Source organism: Cimex lectularius, unplaced genomic scaffold (genome assembly GCF_000648675.2).
Source record: "Cimex lectularius strain Harlan isolate CLEC.00 unplaced genomic scaffold, Clec_2.1 scaffold31, whole genome shotgun sequence".
Lineage (NCBI taxonomy): Eukaryota > Metazoa > Arthropoda > Insecta > Hemiptera > Cimicidae > Cimex > Cimex lectularius.
In genome coordinates, this window is record NW_019392645.1 from 1,098,233 (window position 1) to 1,120,147 (window position 21,915).

At 37.6% G+C, this 21,915-nt stretch overlaps 1 protein-coding gene across 3 annotated transcripts in view; it reads left to right on the forward strand.

The window, feature by feature from the left end:
* The window catches only part of LOC106670467 (insulin-like receptor), a 113,644-nt gene that overhangs the window by 66,811 nt on the left and 24,918 nt on the right, over positions 1-21,915 (forward strand). For 2 of the 3 annotated variants that reach the window (XM_014400850.2, XM_024230417.1), the window contains one exon: positions 20,749-20,932. The gene's annotated coding sequence lies outside the window, so the exon portion shown is untranslated. Of the gene's footprint in view, positions 1-14,773; positions 14,846-20,748; positions 20,933-21,915 lie in introns of those variants that run through there. The other variant, XM_014400851.2, reaches the window with a different exon arrangement.

Genomic DNA, 21,915 nt, shown 5'->3' on the forward strand with positions numbered 1-21,915 from the left:
ACATACCAAATCGTACATTTTCCAATCCGAAATCTATTTTTCAAACCAATTAAATTGTACCCTTAATTAAAAATTATAACTTTTTTCGAACTATGTATTCCAGTAACAAATTATACTTTTTCCAAACTAATTTGAACTACAATCTTCTCATAAACAGACTTAATTTTTTGCTCAGTTTCAACGTACTTATTTTCAATTCAATGAGTGAGTACAAACTCGTCTTTTAAGTGTTATTTTAATTAGCTAAATCCTAAGGCATTAGGTTTAATATTAAGGGAAGTGCCAGGCTTAAAATAACCCATTAACATGAGAGAAAGCAAGGAGTAGCAAGTAGGATTAACATTTAGCCCCTGACCATTAGCTAAATTAAAATGATCTCGTTACACTTATCAACTTCTGATTCAGATCCTATTGTATTACAAATTGTAATTGAATAAACTCATTCATTGCAATGTCTGAGCAATTAAAGCATTTTTTCTTTATCCTTGATTCCTTTGAACATATTAGCGTAAAGTCATAAACAAGAATTTCACTTAGCTTAATGGGCTTCACGTATTATAATTATATAATAAGAACTTTAAAAAGAAAAATTAAATTACTTGGTCGTTCTGTTGTATTTTACTGGATAATAAATACAGCAGTGGCCATCAACTTGCCAATTTTGACCGGTTGAGCACGGAGTAGATAACTCGTCACTTGAACTTTTAGGCTGAGAGCAGCGAAAATAGACGGCGTGTGTAGAAAACAACCAGGCACACACACCATTGACTTTTGAATATTGATTTGCCTCCTTTGACAATATCAAGGTTAATCGACAATTGCGTGTACATTGACAAGTGAGCCTATAGCTATCTATCTTTATATTCCGGCGGATCTGCCCGGCACGTTTTTCAATGCACCCCCTTTTATCCGTCTTCTCCCCTTCATTCGGATACGTTCTGAATAGAAGAGAATTGGGGTGTGCCTTGACGAGAAGGGCGCTGTCCAGAGGGGAGAAATATCCCTATCGCAATTGAATTTCAATCGACGGCTCTTAAGAGTTTGATACGAGAGTTATCTTACGGTTTTATTTTACGTCTGGCTTATTTGGACCCGTTTTGCAATAGCCGGCGACTATTGTTAGGCCTTTTTTCTTTTTAATTTAATTTAATTAATTATTTTTTTAACCCGCTCTATCAGATGCCCCCGAGCGTGCCATATGGATCATGATTTTATGTTTGATTACAGTCTGTCATATGTTTGACGAACGTTAGTAAAGAAACCCACAAATAAGAGGGAAAGTGAGTCGAGACTGACTTTTGTACTAAAATGGTACAAACCGCCTGTGTCACACGTACGAACTTTAATTGAACAACTGGTTTTCCAATAAACGAGGTAGAATTATAGGTCCTATTCGAAACACGTGTGTGGTTAGTGAAAAAGACCCCCATTGGATCCATAAATCAGTTCTAATAGGACCAGAAAGTGCTTCTATCTATGGTAAAAGGACGTGACATCACCTGGAACGAATGAAACTTCCAACAAACTCTACGCATAAAACTTTCCACCAGAGTGTTTCAAAACTTTGAAAATTAAAAGACCTAACCATGACTGGCTACAAATTCTCACAGACCAGTCGTATGCAATTTGCTCTTTTCGTACCATCGAATTATACAAAAGCAAGTAACAAACTTAATATGTAATTAGACCAGTTCTACCCAACTGTCAGTCACATAGTTTCTTCTTTCACGTCGCTGTCATTTGTCTCCAAGACCTCCTGCGATGTCTTTTTAAACACTTATTTATATATTTTTGGGCTGGATACACTAATTTTTTGTGTAACTATTTTCGCGTCATTTATTTTCCCTTTCCTGTGAGTGAGCTACATTAAGTTTGGTAAGGTTAGGCAGGGTTAAACTTATATGTATACGTTTTTCTGCTGGATACAGAGTAAAGTTAGGCTGGGCTGTATACACTGATTATTTTTGCGTGACCATTTTCGCGTCATCGATTTTAAGTTAACAACTAGTGGGCTAGGTTAGATTAGTTAACTTTAGGACGGGTTAGGAAAGGTTAGGGTAGGTTGGGCTGAATACACAGATCATTTTTGCGTGACCGTTTTCGCGTCATCGATTTCGTGTTACCGACAAGTGGGTTAGGTTAGGTTAGTTGGGGCTAGGACGGGTTAAGGAAGGTTAGGTAAGGTAGGTTAAGTTAAGTTGGGCTGGATACACTTATTAGTTTTGCGTGACCATTTTCGCGTCTTCAATTTTAAGTTACCAACTAGTGGGCTAGGTTACGTTAGTTAACATTAGGACGGGTTAGGGAAGGTTAGGTTAGGTTGGGCTGGATGCACAGATTATTTTTGCGTGACCGTTTTCGCGACATCGATTTCGTGTTACCGGCGAGTGGGTTAGGTTCGGTTAGGGCGAGTTAGGGAAGGTTAGGTAAGGTAGGGTTATGTTAGGTTGGGCTGGATACACAGATTATTTTTGCGTGACCGTTTTCGCGTCGTCGATTTCGTGTCACCGGCGAATGGGTTAGGTGAGGTTAGTTGAGGCTAGGACGGGTTAAAGGTTAGGTAATGTAGGGTTGAGTTAGGTTGGGCTGGATACACAGATTATTTTTGCGTGACCGTTTTCGCGTCATCGATTTGTTATTACTGGCGATTAGGTTAGGTTAGGTTAGGTTAGTTAAGGTTAGGGCGGGTTAGGTAAGGTAGGGTTAAGTTAGGTTGGGCTGGATACAGAGATTATTTTTGCGTGACCATTTTCGCGTCATCGATTTCGTGTCACCGGCGAGTGAGTTAGGTAAGACAGGGTTAAGAACAGATTAGGGAAAGTTTGGTTAGGCCGAAGAAGTGATTGTTAAGTAGCCACTAAATTAATCAGTTTCTTTTAATTATTTGTTCAAAATAAATTTCGTTATAAAATGGCAACATCGGACTGCAAAAAAATTATATTCAAAAAATTGTAATATATAGTTTTTTTTAGTTTCTTTACTGTCATAGGATCAAGTCACCAAGATCACCTAACATTCAGAAAACCCGATGCACGGAAACATCAACTTCTCTGGTACATATTTAGTCGTTACTTTGTAATGAGTTTGACTTCTTCGCTTAAGGTAGGTTCAAGGATTCTTGCCAATTAAAGGATCGTTGAGAGATGCCACCCATGTAGCAGTTATTCTTAACTACTTTCATCGTCGTAAACAATTTGATCAATTTTTGTTACACGAACGTAACATTTTATTGAATTCATGATTGTCATTTCGATTCTTGTACTATTAATATACGTTTTCAATTCAAATACAGCATGCAGAACACACTCAAGCAAGTTTCGCTGTTTCTTCTTGGGTTCTGCATATTTGGTTCAGGGACCGAACACTCCTGCCCTCGTACCTTCAGTTAATAGTTACTTTCGGGTTACATGCTACTATTAAAAATCACAATCCATTTTCTAAAGGTGCAGGTTTAAAAAAAATCCAGGAGGTCCAGGGTATATATTTCCCGAGTTTCGCTAATAAAAGTTGAATGAATTAAGCATGTGAATAAAAGTGCAATATCCTTCTATGCGAAAGGTTCTGCAAAAGTAAATAAATGTCAAGTAGAATTACAGTAACTCGCATAATAAAAAAAATGGTTTGGAAGATTCTGCGCAATGTTTGCATTACAAAAAAAATCGTACTCGACTATCGAATCGACGATTGGTTTCTTAGACCATCTCCTTACTTTTAAAGTTTGTTTCCTCCTATGGAAGTATTGTAGAAATGGCTTTCCTTGCAAAATCGAACTAGAAACAGGATTCCTGCGGTTAACTGTGAAAGACGTGCAAATTCAACGGAATTTATGACGATATTTGAAAGGTATTTATTTAATATTAACAAATGAAAATTGTACGATCGTTTCCGGTCATTTTGGCCTTGTTCTCCCCGCTGATTTGAACTGTCAAAACGGTTCCTGCCATTTTCCCGCCATTTGGATGTTCCCCGTTTTGGTGTGTCGCGTTTCTTCGTTGGTTAATCTGCGTGATATTTATTATGTCAATCGTCTCCTTGATCACAAATGCCACTGAAGTTGGATACCCTGGATGGTCGATGACGACTAGTTACTGTAGTTTGATGTCTTCCTATAGACCTGTTCAACTTATTGCCCCTGGTTTTGGTCTGTCGCGTTTCTTCATTAATCTGCCTTTATTTATTTTATCAGTCGGCATGGTAGGTATGCCTGTATGGTTAGGGTACGTGTATGTGTATTAATTATGACCCCGCTTATAATTTAATAATCTTGGATCTTCTATATATCGTTTAAGTTTGTTAAAACGGACTTGAAGCATTATTTACATCAGCGGCAATATTTGAAAGGTGGTGGAGTCCTTGGGACTTTTCCGCCCATTCCTGTACCGATATTCCCTTAATTAGGCACGAAAGGATGACAAGGTGAGGTGAACCGTTCAGATCGACTAGTTGGTAAAAGGACTGTTGACTTCGTCGAGCTGCTTTAAATGTGGTGTAGTTGGTGCAAAACGAGAAAGGCGGATAGGGTTCCTCATCTTACTACGTCCTTCAACGGTTAATATCCCCAGAAACTCTGGCACTAAATTTCAAACAAATCTCAACATCGATCGCCGCGGGTGGTGGATGTAACGTCATAAATCCGATCATGTGCAATTTCGCCTGCACAATCTTTAGCCATTTTAACTTTACGGCGGCAGTTGGGTTAAGAAAAAATCAATTTTAAATGTAATGAACTAGCAACCGTATGCTCACCATAATGGTACCAATTGCCTTCTGGATGGACGTCTCTTAAGCCATTTCAGCAACGAATCCACAATCTAAAACCGTCCCGCTGAAAGGATTTTTAGAAATTTTAGTTTGGATTTTACATTGAGATTTTAAATTTAAATGATGGAATGCTAAAATGTCTACAATCTTGGCCTATTCCTTTCCATAAAACTGCCGATAATGTTCATGCATTATTTAAAACAAAGAGGAAAAAAAGGCATATCGCTCACTATCGTGTCTTAAAACTTTTCTCATGTGATTTAACGATTCTCTCAACATTAGCATAGGTGAAGCGATTTTATCATAGTTAAACGCATTTAACTAGATTTTCACATTTTTTTACTTTACCAGGGTTAGATTGGTTTAGTGTTAGGGTCCGATAAGGTTAGGGTGAAGGTTGGGGTTGGGGACGGGTTAAGTGAAATGCGAGTTTCATTTTTTAATTGATTAATATTTTATCAGTTATTCTAGTCAGCTCTCCACAGGCTCTCCAAATTATGATTTGTGCGATCGAAAACTATGGTTAAGCTATGGAACTTTAAACTTAACCTAGATAAATCGAAAATAATCATCTTTCAAAATGACGGTAAAAGAGCAAAATTTTGAAAAATGGTATTTCAAGGCCTACCTATTGAGATCTTTAACGAATACGAGTATCTATGAGTCACCATATCGTCAAGCTTTCCTTAAGTAAACATTTTACAGACAGAAATGCAACGGCTAAGCGGGGTATTAATGCCATGTGGGCTCCTATTTTCGAAAATAAGAACATCAGTTTTGAAAATGAACGTTTTTAAATCCACGACCAAAGCATTGTTATGCGACGGTATGGGGATTTACCTCTTAATACATCGTTGAAGAAGTACTAAGGTTGTTCTTGAAGAACCTCTTAAGAATTCCTCCTTGGTCTCCAACATCATACTTACATTTCGAGACGAATAAAGAAACTGTTCACATTTTTATTTATTTATAAAAATTACAAAATTTATAAAAATTCTATTCATTATAAAAATTAAAACTTGCGCTTCACCTAACTTGTCGCTAATACTAGCCATTCCTAACCTTACCAAACCCACCTCTAACCCTAACTCTACCTATCCTAGCCTTACTCTAGCCTACCTATCCTAATCTAACAACATCAAATTTCTTGCAAAATCGAGTGGTGAATATAATAAATAAAAAACTGGTGTGGTTGTATGCAAGGTTGGATTAACACATATTCCCCTTGAGCTGTGTTATAATTACGGAAGAATTTTCGAGTTCTGGCTTTGCCCCCCGCAGGCTACACGAACAGTAACTGCAAACCTCGGACGATGTCGCAGTTCTTCCAAAACTGTTTTGATCTATCGTTCACTCACGATGACGAGAAGCCAAAACATGAAGGGATAGCCTAAGATCGAAAAAGACCAAACTACAGGTTTATCTCTTCGCAGGCCTCAAGAGGAAATCTAACAATTTACGAAATTCTTTCTTATATACATTATATTTCGGTTAAGTCAGGTTCCGTGATGATTTACGACGCTTTATAAATCTATGCAGGGTTTATTCCATTTGACATATAGTGCTACAAACTGCTACCATTGTGTCAACTCCGAGTCCCAAGAAAGGCGGTTTTCGCGTACGTTGATAAGCAATCAAGTCGAAATTATAGTTTATGTTAAAGTATTTATAACATCGCCGTTTCTATTTCCATCCTCAAGTTGGAAAGAGATGAATGAGAAGCAATCCCTTCTCCTTTATTTTTCCAACATCCTATTTTGCCCCGATATCAAGATTCATGCATTCAGCGCACGACTTGTCCTCATTTTCCCAATGCCATATCCTGTCTCAAAGGCAAAATATCTTTCCTTTCTCCCCCTCTCGTTCAAGTTGTATTTTTCACTTCCAAGTTGTACAAATCTCCATTCTTAAAAATGTAAGGTGGACATGGGAGAAAATTATATTATACATTTGCAAAGCCACCTGCCCCCCCCCCCAATAAACCTTCATGATTTCAATCCAGCCATGAAAAGAATTTCCCCGTTGAAAAGAAAAGCAGGTATGCGAGACGTGGCTGGTGTTCTGCACCTTTATAAACTGATTTACCTGAGAATAAGTGACAACGTGAAAGTATGGCAGTTTTTTTGTGTCTAACAACCCAGTTTCCCAACACCAGTTAAATGATTATCCGTATGAAATCATTAAATTTTAATAATTTGAGCTGGCTTAATGAAATATAAGCCTATACTTATGTATACTAAAGATACTTTATTTTGGTCTAAGTCTCCTAAGATGTACTGCTGAAGGGTTTTGGAGCAGATATACAAATGTTCGACCGATGTTTTGCATTGATAGATCCATTACTGATTCATTTTCCAAGACTTTTGCATGACCTAACATCTGTCTAATAACTAAACTATATACCTAACCATAACATTTAAGTTTTTAGTGTTTTCTTACCAGATGTTCTTCATGTATGTTTTTTAAATACTAGTCCTAAAAAGAACAAATTTGGTGTGAATAGGTAGGATGCCTTTGTTATTTCATTTTCTGTTGTATTGCTTATCACTGTAAACCATGCCCTGTCATGTATGTTTATAAGTTGCTGATCAAAGTGTTATTGTTATTTATAATTTATTGTTGTTACCCAGCCTGACCCCTGACTGAACGAAAGATTGTTATGCTGAGAGAATCGGAAAACCATATTTGTTAATTTATTTCATACGCCACTCAATTTTGGGAGAAATTAAAAAAAAAAAAGAATATAATATTCATCATCGAAATCAATGCCCTCTCAATTTTTTTTTTTCAAAAGTAAAACTCGCACTTCACCTCACCTTACCCTCCGAACCTAACCTAACCTGTCCCTAACACTAACTCAACCTAACGCTTGCTAACTCAGGCTAGGGAAAAAATTGTTACATCGAGAGAATCGGAAAATCGTACTTTTTAATTTTATTCGCTTGATTTTGAGTAAAATATTTTTTCAACCTATAAACGCGATTTCCCTAAAGTTTCGATTTTAAACTTGACCCATTTTTCACAACAGCTGATTGTTCGTGTCATATTTTCATGCAGAATAACACTTGGACCTTTTTAATATGGATAGATAAAGAGTTAAACCTGAATAGTGGAGGTCTTCTCCGTCTTGATGCCCCGTTTCCTTTAGAAGTCGCCAATAAATTAAAAAAACAAATGTGGCAGTACTCAGCGTTGGCTCCCTTCTTTATGGTGAAAATTTGTGAATATCTGACTTCTCTCCCCGCTATTTGGCTCCAGTAGAGTACCGGAATTATTTGAATATCGAGTAGGACTCTCACGAGCGGGATTAGAACCCACGACCTTCGGCTAGATACGCCGCTACTCTACCACTTGAGCTATCGTGACTTCGATCCACTCGGACACCGACTTCCCATCTCAACACAACTTTTCGAATTTTCCCTCATTTGTCGCCGAGAATCAAATAGATTGCACGACATTTGAAAAAAGGCAAAAAGGAAGGAAAATTCGAAAAGTAAGATGTTAAAAAAAAGTTAATTTGAAATTAAAAAGTTTAATTTGATGTTAAAAAAGATGAATTTGATATTAAAAGATTAATTTGACGGAAAAGAGAACAGCTTGNAAAGTTGCTGTCCGACTGGATCGAAGTCACGATAGCTCAAGTGGTAGAGCAGCGGCGTATTTAGCCGAAGGTCGTGGGTTCGAATCCCGCTCGTGACATGACTTTTTTATCTCATCCAATCCCCTACTTAAAGGTTAATTAATTGAAAAGAATTTATTTGGTCAATCGGACCACGAAACCTAATGGATTTAATGCGAATAATGTGTGATAGGTTTATCAGTAGCTCTTGTTAAATAAACCTCAATATAAGGAAAACAAAGTTGCTTGTAGCACTCTAACACTATGTCGCCAGTTCAAACAGGTTATCCAACAAGTAACGGACTTATCCCTGGAGTTTGTCAGTGTCACTTAAATCATGAGGTAATTCAAGTCTGAAATCTGTTCAAGTTTTATGAAAAGCGACTGTTTTTGTCTTACGATTTTTTTTTTCATTTAATGATGACTTTTGGTTGAAAACAACAGCCGCCTGTTCTGGTCGAATAATTACAAGAGGGAAGATAGAACGAAGGGAGGCCATTATCGAGCATCCCATATTAGAGTAGATCCCATATTTGGGTCGTACTCCCTCCCGCTAATGATCAAAAGGGGGGAAACGCTCCTTTCACATGTGCTAGAAGGGAGGAGCGAAGGAAATTGATGTTACGTACCGTATAAAACATCGTTAAACGGAAGAAAACAACTCTCCGGCTGAACCCTCTTCTCAAATCAATCACAATGATGGAAAGTCAAGATTCGAAGGGTACGCTGTGATAAAAGGAAGCAGGGGATTACAGAAAATCTTCAATATCGAATATTCACTTCGCATTCTTTTATAATGGAGAAACGGGATGAGATTTCCAATCGGGGATTTAACTGGCTAACGGTTTAAGATACGCGACTCCATCGCAGTATTGTAATATCCAAGCGATTTCTTGCTAATCTAACTTTTTAAAAGTATTTATATCTCATTGTTGTTTTACTAATTGGCTAAGCTAAAATAAAGTTATGCGTGTAAAATACTAAATAAAAGTCGAGCGTAATGGTAGCTCCAGACATGTGGTATACGCCGAATGCCGATTGCCACTGTTTCCGAGAACAGAACCTCGAGGTGCTCGTCTTGACATTCGCCAAATAGCGTCCCTATTTATCCACACGTGCGTGGTTTGTATAACCTCCTAGTTGTTGCGGAAACAGAGAATTTACCATGTGCCGTGCGAGTCCTCAACTTATTAGTCAATAGTGATAGACAACAGTGAAACTGTTATTGCAACAACTGGGGTTACTGTTTTCTGCAGTGGCTGCAAACTAAGTGAAGTAAAAAGCGTAAGAAAAGGATAAGGTTGGATGGTATTACCAAACCATCGACCCCTCCCCCCCCTTTTGGACGCTTCCCTTGATTTTTTTAAAGCAGATTCTAAAGGATGCCATTAGTGAATCCTTCTTTTTTTTTTAAATCAGTCGCAAAGAACTGATGTCCCATTCTACTACATTGTTCCGATTTTTATGATTCGTAAGAGAAACTTTCCAAATTACTGGTTCTGGTTCGTAAACATCGAAGAAATGGGCTAATCCATTCCTAATCAAAACAAAAATGCTAAGTTGTTTTGTGTAAATTAATACATATACTAGTTAGGAATCGTTTATTAAAAGTAAATAACACTAAATAGAAGTATAACTTATTGTTGGTTTTGTTAACAGTTGTCAGTTGGTTAAAGGTACGTACAATTACGGTTGATTCCCTAATGTGTGGATGCTTTAAGTTCGGCTACTTCACAGATATTCGTGCACTTTGAAGCTGACAAGAAAACCGACAATAAGCCGAGCACCGAATATTGTTGCTCAGCGAATAACCGAGCATCCATCCCCACTAGTCGGCATTCGGCGAATCCCGCATGTCTGGAGCCACCTTAAGACTTATTTGGCATTTTATACACAAATTCGACATAGCCTTCAAATAAACAAATCGACGTATGTTACATTAAAATGGACGGGCGATAAAGATTCGCATGGATAAAGGTGAAGCTGGTTTATTTTTGTTTGAGATACTGTTGAAACGTCGGGGTCGAAGATCTGAAAATAAACGCCGCCACAATGCGACAACGGTTTTCTACGAAGTCCAAGCACATGAAAATGTGTAAATAAGAAAATATGGTAAATAATGAATCATAGGGGTGAAAATACTTTCCTTAACATAAATTCTCGTTCGCCGGAAAAATCGATTCATTCGATAGAACCCACCCGCGTGAAATGTCCCAAAGGATTTAACTTCATACAGTCTGCTCCAGATAAGTAGATAAATAAGAACACTGATTAGCGATAAGAAGTATAGGACTGTGTCCAACATCCTTGCTGAATCAGAGGGTCATAGGGCTTATCACAGGTTCAGCACTCTTAACTTTCATTATTAGGTCGATTATTAAATCAGCCTATCTCACCTGATGGTTAACCCTCTTTTGTATGGTGGTCTGTTTTTCATAAGGGTTCCCTACAAATTTTCCAACTTTCATGGCTCGAGTGAAATGTCCAATGATATTCGGTATTCGGATTCTCGCAAAAACATCCATCGAAAATGAATCGTCAAAGTTTAACCGGTACCGTTCAGAAAAAATTGGTTCATAAATAATGGAGACGGAAAGTTTTGTAACGCAGAGGCGAAGAACAACAGAACCTTTCTTAAAAAATATAACGCCCCGCTGTGATTCCCCGGCTGATAAAGGAATAACAACGTTATGTATTTGTCAACCCCATTTTACACGGCAAAAATAACATTTCGTTTTTAAAACCCACCAACGTTTTCGATCAACCTTAAGGCCATTATTAAAGGCGTTTGCATTACCTACAGGTACTTGAACAACGAGCATTTAAAAATTAATTAAGGATTATTGATCTACTGAATAATTCTAATAGTCAATATAACCGAGTTCACTGCCGATTTATTGCGTAATCACCGCTGAACAACAAAACTTATTTATTTTTATTGTCACATCACTATTAAATTCTACTATAATCAACTAACCTAATTCCATTTCGTTAAGATAACATGAGGCATTCTGCGAAAAGCAAACAAGAAAAGTAATTATTTCTTTTGTAACTGGCAAGATAAGAATTCATTCATTGACGACGTTTGTAGTTGCATTTCACAAGAAAAATGGAAAAACGGGCAAGAGTTGATGATGGTCTGCCAGTCGGTGAACTCATGTTGAACCGGCACAGGGTCACTTAGTGGTTCGTCTCTACTCGCGGGATTTTTTGAATTATTCAAAAACCCCTGAGTAGAGACAAACCCAGTAATTGACGCTGTTCCGCTTCTACTTGAAAAATGGGAAAGGTTAAGAATCAGCTAAATGAACTCTGAAGGGTTAGGGCGTCCGATACGTATTTGGCATATTAGCGGTAATATAAATTTAGGAGTTTAAGTACATAGAAGGATTCCCTGGGTTTCTAGAGGCCGAGGGTAAAGATTTATTTGGATTCGGTTTCGTTGAGTTTGATCCTCCATTCCTTGAACGTCCGGACAGGAAAAATGGTCCTTGAGGTTTCAGAAAGCCACTAGATCGGTGTTTGCTGCAAGGATAGCGGTATCGTCTATTTAAGGAGTATTAATAGTAGAATCTACAGTGTATAGATTTGGTTTCGTTGATTTTCTCCATTTCTTGAATTTTCTAAAATGAAAGATGGTCCTTGAGGTTTGTGAAAACCACTGGATCTGGGTTTGTTGAAAGGATGGGATTATCTGCATATATGAGGAATACTGCATCGAGATTGATAGGAATGTCGGAAGGGTATACTAAATATAGAATGGGGCCTAGGATAATGCTTTGAGGAACATCCGCTTCGACATAGTACATGGTGAAGAAGGATGTTCCGATCTATACTTGAAACTATCAGAACGGTAGGATTTAGGATAAAAGTGTACAGACCCTTATATTTCCAGAGTGGAGGATGAAGGTTTGTTGGTTTTTGATACCGTTGAGCCTAATCCTCTTCTTGAACCATTCTACCAATTGGGAGAGATGATCCTGGAGGTTACTGAAGGCAACTGGGTCTTGAGTTGTTGAAATGAATGGATTATCTGCATTTGTGAGGAGTACTATATCAGGATTGATAGGAATATCTGGAGTGTATACTTAAAATAGAATGGGACCTAGGATACTGCCTTGAGGAACATCCGCTTTGGCGTGGTACATCATGGAGAAGAATGTTTTGATTCGTACTTGAAAGTACCTATTGGGCAGATAGGATTTTAGAATAATAAGTTAATAGAAGGATGCCTTTGAGTTTCCAGAGGCGGAGGGGTAAAATTTTATTGGGATTTGGTTTTGTTGAGGTTGATCCTCCATTACTTGAACTTGCATCGCATGTTACATAGAGAATGGGACCAGGGATCTTGCCTTGCAGAACATTTTATTTTAGAATTGAACTTTGATTTTATGGAACAATCCCGACTGCCACACTCGATATAAGGCTTGCCTTGCCGTCTAAGAAAGCACCCGAGCTGCGTCCCTTCCACTCAAGGGTGGATGCAGAGTCTACCACCCTGTAGCTTTCAAGGATGGTATATAGGTGTCAGTATGGACGTCAGCAGATCGACGTTATCCAAAAATTACTTGCGTAGAAGGCTAGTATTATTTAGAATAAGCATGCCTACAAACGTGTAAATGCAATGTAAACTGGGTTCGAATGGTTCCAATGACTTCGTCAGGACAAGGAAACAAACTGGCATGAAAAGTGCGAGAAATACTCCTGAAAAATATTATTTAAACATTGATGTAAAGGGTTAGAAATTGGGTTTAATTTTTTGCTTATACCTTAATCGTTCAACGGTTGTTTCAACGTTTGCATGAGTTCTACCCTTATTTTCTCTGTGGAGGCTGGAGTTTCGCAACGAAGTATCCCAAGTCTCCTACTTTTTTCTCTGTACATACTCACAAAATCTTTTATTCGTTTTAAAAGTGTTTCTACTTTCTAATAGCTATCGTCTTTCCTGACATTCCATTTGTAAGCATTTAAGACCTCGATGTGGTAAGCAAAATATATAAGAATAAGTATTAAAGAGGGGGGGGGGCGTCGGTGGCCGCAACGGTTTAGGCGTTGACACGGCGCTCATCACTGTCAGGCAAAGGTCCCGGGTTCGAATCCAGCGGCCCCGCATTCGAACCCGACATACTTACAAATGGGCTTTTTTCAAAAACACCGGCACCCTGAGGGTTTATGACCTCTCCTGTTGCAAACCCTCGTTTAAAAAAAGTATTAAAACGATAACTATTGAAAATAAATAATTTGTGACTTAGCTATGGAGGAAAGTAGGATAAAAAAATATGTAAGAAGAAAAAAGATTGAAATTCGCTTTTCTCCCCTGAAAAACCTGTAAGAAATTTTTTTTTAATTTCCCTCAAAATTTTCGCCGTACAAATGCCTCAGGCTTTTTCGAAAATCACAAAACTGATAATAATTTAGAAATGGTTCCGCCGATCGCCATGAGACTTTACAGGGGTTTAGAACTGTACAAACCACAAGTAATTGCACAAACCTGGCCCATTTAGAACCGGAGACATAAAATACTTTGAAGAGATCAATTCGTACTAATCATTCTCGTTTATAACGACATAAAATCTAAACGTTGTTTAGATAGGCTGAAAGAAGAGAATTCCAGCTTTCAAACTATGTAGTAAAACATGAGTGTATATATTTATTATTATACCCATATATATATTTATTAGTCATAATTGACGGTATTAATTATTTTAATTGGATTAAAAGTATAATTAATGGAAATATTATAATAACTCCATTATGTTTAGTGTTCTAATTGGCCAAATTACTTCTTTCAATTAATTATTCTTTTTATGTAAAGTCTTGTTTGAAATGAAAAAGTTGATTGTCAACGATATTATAATAAAGTTGAATTTAGAACAAATCCAGAGGAGTTGTGAATTTTTGTGAAACGCCGGTCAATCTGAGACAAAATTGTTCCCCGGCTGATCTAGGCAAAAATTGTCTAATTTTTGATTGTTATGAAAGTTGGAATATTGTGCGTAAAACTATTCTGATTTTTTTTTCAAAAATAAAATTTTTCGGCCTACTTTACTGAAAATTCTCGTTTATGTGACCTTTTACATATCTAATTTCATTTACTACGATCGTACTTATTATTTTATTGTACTAGGTAAACAAAGAAATCGACTGACAAATAATAACCTTCAGTTTCATTCAACGATCGTGGAAAACCATATTTAAAATAGTTTGCTCGCTTCCTAGGGGCCCATTGGCAAGAATTCTCGGACATGTGTCCAATTTAATTTTTCGACCTAGTGTCACTAAAAAATATCCTTTAGGTAAACTTTTATTTAAAAAAAAAAAATGTAACTATAACAGTCGTCACTTGCACATCATTTGTATAAACTGGTCTAATCCGACTGGCTGTTTTGTCATTCAGTATACAGTAAACAAATCGCGGCTGATAACACTTTCGATATTCTGAACCGCTGCGTGCAACAAGCAAAGGTAAATTCGTAAAATGGCTGTATTTTCGTTGATTTAATATGTTCTAATTTGTGTGCCATAATCCAGTTGAAAATACTTTTCACCATTGAATAGTTATTGTTTGTCCTCTTTGGTCTGTATATGCCGAAATGAAACAACATCTAGATTTGCAAATGACCTCATCAATTTACGATTAATACTCTTACAATTCTATATCTAAACAACAATAGCTTTTAAAATCCTTTCAAAGGCCACAGAGTTTCTTTCACTTTTCTCTCCTTGTCAATCCTTACAATGAATAGATATAAATATTTATGGCATGCTCGATCACACAGTACATGCTGTATAATTAATAACGTACATTAAACTGTAAAATTAAACTGTTTAAATTTGATTTTATTTGGAACTTTTTCGGATCGGTCTGTTAATAGAAAAGTTGTGTTTTTAATTTAGTCAAACCTGTCAAACAATATTCTACCCTTGGGCAAGTTGTTTTAAAGTGTCTTCATCTTAATTAAATTTGACGATTTGCTCATATTATGGAGGAAACTGCCCAGTCGAAACCACAACCTGCTTACAAATAATTTTACGATTGGATTTTGATTTTTTTAAATCTATTGTTGACATTCGAGACCAAATTGCATGACGATGAGAATTGAAGCTTTTTTCTCTTTTTTAACAGACTGTATTTATTTGCGAGCGTGGTAAGTGTGTACGGACAGGTCTACGGCGGATTATAGACTACCCCACCAACCTGTCGAAATAGTTAGGTCTATTATGAACGTGTGTAGTGTGATATCAGGGTGAGACATCGGCGTAGTATCAATATCCCAGTGCCTTCCAATTTTTAATTGTACATACTGTTTGAAAGGCTCTATCTGTAAGAATGTATTTATTTGCGTGGGTGGATGGACGGAACTGCGGCGGAAAGTAGAGTACCGATGTCAAACTAGTTAGGTTGGGTATAGAATATGTTCTTCTTACTCTCTGTGTGCGTGTTGCTATAGTATTGATTGAATTAGGGCTCTTCACTACTTATGAGAGGTTGTTAACGAAGCAGTGTTCGATGTATCCCACATTTCAGAAGTTAAGTTGTAGTAGTTCGCTAGAGGAGTTCAAGATGTGGAAGCATAGTAGGGCTAGAGAAAGACAAGATATACAGTTGGCTGGGATAAATTCTTTTTCGCATTGTTGGGCTTGAGAAATTGAAGATATGGCCAGTACAGTTGGATGGGAGACGTTCATATTCAAAACATCTACAGCTTCGTGCAGAGAAATATAAGATATGGAAGCATCGTTGGGCTTGAGAAGTTCAAGATAAGGCCAATACAGTTCGATGGGCGAAATTCACTTTCGCATTGTTGGGCTAGAAAAATTGAAGATATGGCAAGTAGTTGGATGAGAGACGTTCATATTCAAAACATCTACAGCTTCATGTAGAGAAATTCAAGATACGGAACCATCGTTGGGCTTGAGAAATTCAAGATAAGGCCAATACAGTTGGATGGGAGAAATTCACTTTAAATACATCTACAGCTTTGTGTAAAGAACTTTAAGATAAGTCCAATACTTAAAGTTGGATGGGAGAAATTCACTTTCAAATATGTATATTTTAGTCTATTGGAATTCAGGATAAGCAAGTGTAGATGGGCTTGAGAAGTTCAAGATAAGGCCAATACAGTTGGATGGGAGAAATTCACATTAAAGACATCTACAGCTTCATTTTCAAGATATGTACATTTTGATCTGGAGAAATTGAGGATAAAGAAGCATAGTTGGGGTTGAGAAATTCTAGATAAGGCCAATACAGTTAGATGGAAGAAATTCATAATCTACAGCTTCGTCTAGCGAAATTCAAGGTAGACTGGAGAAAATAAAGTTAAGAGGCCAGTACAGTTGGATGCCAGGATTCATTTACTTTCAAGAAATCTAGTTTCGTCAAGAAAAAATGAAGAACCAATTTTCTCTTACTCTTAATACATTTAGAATGTCTCTCATAATTATTCTTCTCCCATCTGTTGCATTGCCAAAATTGTTTTTGTAATATCGTAGTTTATATTTTAAGCATATCTGTAATAATATTGACGTTGACATGGGTGTTTTTCATCACAGATATATTGAAAAAAAATTTAAAGGTTTTTCCCATATTTTATGCAAACAGTAGCACTTTGATCTTGTTTATTCGTTAATGTTTTTTATTGTGCGAACAGGACAGTGAAATGTTTTAAAAAAAATTGGTAGCTGCCAGGAAAATCTGATCCCGAACCAATTTATCGATTTCTAACAAACAAACCATTGTGTTTTTTATTATTATTATTTTATTTTATTTATTTATTTTATTATTTTTTTGGGGAGAGAGAGAGAGACATTACTGCGTCGTAATGTCGGAAGGGCGGCGCGGATCCGTCCAATTCCTAGAATCCTGTCCAATTGGACGCCCGTGGGACTGATTTGTGTACAAATAAGCCCCGGTGGATTCCTCGTGTCTGACCGACGTCTGGCTTTCCTCCCCCTCCTCGTCGACTAGACTATGACCTAGTTGAAATTGTAGCTTGGAGTGTCAGCCTTGACCCAGATCTCTGAAGAAAAGATCTCCCAAATATTTTCCTCCCCCTTATTTAATGCCCGGTCCAAGGTTAGAATGGACGATTCACGGACAAATTGGATGGTTTGTGGAGTAAATTTTTTTTCACTCTCTCTCGTATTGATATTTCGAAATAGACCGGGATGGAATAGGTCCAAGGTCTAATTCCGGATACCTGAGCACGTTAGGACTTGAAGGGCTTTTGGTCTGCTATCTTTTGTACTTTGTTTTTAAGTTTATTAAGCCGAAACACGCTTTTATTCATCTATTCTTATAAAACAATACTTGAACAAAAAAGAAAAAACTAGACATCATCTGCCAAAGATATTAGACAAATACATAACCGTTCACATTTCATCGCGAACGTATAAAAGGGACAGAAAACAACACAAACTGCATTTATGATGGTGGGGAGCTTTTATCGTAGCCCAAAACGATCGGAAACGACTTACAGGCTCGTCACCCAGGCAGAACCTTGACGGTCGGATTAGATTTTTGGTCAAATGACCTGAGCTTGCATCTGACATCAGATCAGATTGTACATAAACATTTTAATAGTGGAATTATCTGACAATTGTTTTCAGACCACTGATTAGACATCGAATGTTGATCAAGGACCTCTGGAGCCGTTGCTAGATCCAGTTGCTTTATCACATAGTCTAAATGGTGGCCATATATTCTTTCATCAGGAGCCATTTCCAAAAAGATACTGTTGGAAGAATTATTAGTTATTTTAATCTTTAAAAAGGTCATCATTAAAATGTAGATAGTTCTTGATCATACTGGGATTTTCTATTCTCGAGGACAGACCAAAGACTTTCGTGGAATCACACAGAGCGGAAGTTGCCATTGATATATGTAAAACGCCTTTGTGGGAAAAGTTGGGGACTAAATCCCCATGGTAATAGCGGTTATTAGACGTATGATAGTCTAAGGCTTGGTGACTTGGTGAACAAAGACATTTCAGCTAAGGGCGATGAGAATCCTGGTTACTGAGACCAGCGTGCCTGATCACTTGGGGGGGGGGGGGTCGTTCGATCTGTAGGGAAAAAAATGTTTCTATGGGAGCTTCTAATAGCTGTTGAGCTGTCCACCTGCCATCCCAATTTCAACCGCACTTGGCGGAGAGTTTTACGAATTTCCTATACAGCCTCATGGTTCCTGTTTTCTGTTATTATGTTTAACGGTACTAAACCATGGGATTTTCATTAGCTCTACCAATAGCTTGAATGCGTCAGAATCTTCTCCTGGCTATTGAAGACCACCTTGACCATCTTGTCGTCTTTCCCATAGAAGTCAAATATCCTAGAATCATCCTAGAAACGGCTCGCATGGAATCAGGCCCTGAACAGTATTCGAATAGGCAAAATTGCCTGGCGAAAGTTCAGTCTCTGTAGTGACCCTGCAGTCACCTGCGTTATCAGAATGTTGTTTACATATAGGCCAGTGTGAGATGTCCCATAGCGTTAGACCCTTGCTAGCCTACGGATCTGTGGTTATGTAGGCCAAAACAGACATTACCGCTAAGAGCGGTCAGGATCCTCGGAACTGCTCAGAGACTATGGCAATGAGACGATCTTCAATTCTGCCTTGGAAGTCCTTCTGAATCTACCGCCATATCTATCTCCAGGAAGAGCCTAGAGCAACATTTCTAATGTCAGGCTAATGACGGAACAGGCTTCGGGTAGAGCTTCAGATAACAGGTATCTGGGGTGCCTGTTGATGCCATGACCCCTAAATTCAGTTTTGGTTAACAAGTTCAAATTACATAGTAAAATAAAATGCCGCGTTACAAATTTTTTTCTCCACGTCTATTTTTTGCATCTTAAAAGTAAATTAGAAGACTGACAAACAAACAACCCTTCAAGAAAGTTGGGTACGAACAGCTCGAATAAACACCACGTGTGTCAGGGCTTGGGTACCACTTGGGTACCACTCACCGCCTGGCGTTTTCAAAACCGACGCGTTGGGTCGTCTCCGCCACCGACCGACTCGGTTTGAAAACCGACAGGCGGTTACGACCGCTACGTCTGTCAGGTTATATGCAATAACAATGAACGACGCACCGCCTCGATTTTTCTCACGATAAATGCTTCGGTCAAAACCGCTCCGTGTGTCATCGCCCATTTAGATACACGCGTGCCTAATTTTTTTTATTTAGTTATTTTTTCTCCGGGGCAATCACACCATTCTGTGATTGTAATTAACCACCGTGGTTGTTTTACCAATGTTGTTTTACGTTTACCAAGTTCAAACGCAGATATGCTCAAATCGAATTTCCGTTTGATTGGGAGAGAAAAACAAATTTAGTCAACCACAAATAATCTACATTTCTAATTATGTCAGCACAATATTGATTGGTTTGTGTATGGGTTGACTGCCTTTTTTTAGCATGGAAAATTCGGTTTTACCTAGAAAATTTATAACACGCATTGAACGAGAGATATAGACTTAATTTGTACGCCTATTTTTAAACTTTTCAACACGTCCTTAGGGTAAGAATAGGTTTTCAGCAAGCATCTGTTTTTTTTTTCGAAAATATTAAAGTCGGAACGGAAGAGAGATCATTTTTGGCCGACTTGTTGTTCCCGAACAATAATCATAAGTTGGGACAAATTTCGTAACGAACGTCGGTGGGAAAAGCCCCGTTCAAAAATCTCATGTAAAAATATTCCACGGTTTCAATACCAAAGGCGCCAGCCCTCGGTTCAAGGATTTCGTTTTAGATTTCAGCCAAAAACGGACTGAAAAATAATTTTTTCGGGTGAGTATTCTTCGGAATGAAGAAAATCAGTATGTCTACTGTGAACATTAAAACAGAGGTTGGAGTCTGCTAATGATGATGTTGAGGGAATGAGAGGAAGCGGGGTTTTGTATTCCCCAAGCGCTATAGTCTTTTGGCTTATTGTACTTTTCCTGTTATCACTGCAATTTTTCCCAGTCTTCTTGGTACCCTAGGCCATGAGACATATCTACATTGAGCAGTTGGTTCGCATTCGAAGATGGGCAGTTTCTTCTGTCTCCTTCGGTCTCCTTACAGATTTGAGAAAGGACGGTATATCGGCAGCAGGAAGAAACTTACAAGAGCATAGCACAAGATAGGAACTACTACTGCCACCATGTCTCATACGGATTGAGTTTTTAATTCCGAGTTGTAATATTAATTCTGGTTGTGATTAACTTTATTAAATTTGTCATGGCAGTTGTGGCCAATTCCTGATGATAAATAAAGAAATCCCCCTAAACCGCACGTCGGCTGTACATTTATACGTCTGCCCTCTTGTGTAAATAGCGTTGTATTGTTTGCTTGTTAAATAATGAAGTCGTTTTGTTGTTTCAGGGTGAGGGTTTCACCGGTCACTCCAAACTGGGAAAACATCGACGGAAATGTGATGCACGGTGCCGAGAAAGAGATTTGCCGAATGTGCAAACTCGGGTGGTACATCGAAGAAACAAAGAGGATATTCTGGCATCGTGGAATTAAGAGTCTCGCTTGCCTATATGCTTTTTTATACAAAACAAAGGTGCGTATTTTCTATATCATATATATTTTTTGCTTTATTCTTGAACTGAAGAACTTAATGTGAAAAATTGAGCATTTCTTTCTTATTTTAATCATGAGGATGAACTATTTTCTATCAAAATCAACGTTATTTGATGAATTATTTATAATTTAAGAGTTTACTCTCATATTGTAACATACATCATGTAAAAATACTCCTGATCCAGATTTAACATTTAACATACTTGGACATTGCACGTGGTCGTTTACTGTCAGTAGGTTACATTTTTAATCCTAACCTAATCCTTTCCTAAACCTAACCCTACATCAACAGTTTTCCGGAAAGTAACAATTCGACAAATTTATAAAGTAACTCTAATCCAAACCCTAATCCTTCGTAGCCGAACACACTAAACCGAACACTAGGAAAGCATTTTTTCCTTTAAATGTATCTGGTAATGCTAGGATACAAAGTGCCAGCATTCATTTTAACTTATTCCAGTATGTAGGATTAGATGTTTTCCTCGTTATCGCAGTCTTTTAAAGTAACAATTTGAAAAATGGCAACATTGCACGTGGCTTTTTAGCTTCTGGAGGTTACATTTTTGAAGCTAAACTTACTCTAATCCAAACCCTAATCCTTCGTAACCTAACACACCAAACCGAACACAAGGCAAGTTTTTCCTTTAAATTTTCCTGATAATGCTAGACATAAATACCCAGTATTCTTTTTTTACTTATTTCATCTTGTAGGATTTAGAGTTTTTCCTAGATTCCGCACTCTTTTAAAGTAACAATTTGAAAAATTTATACTTACTTTCTGAAGGTTATTTTTGAACCTAACCCTAACCCTCCCTAACCTAAACTAAAATTCGTGTATCAATGCTGAAGTTTAAGATATTATTGGCTATGTGGTACTTAATTGGTGGTCACAATAATATCTCAAACCAGAGTATAATCAGACTTGTTCGATAACAGAATAACATTGTAAATGTTGAAGGAAGC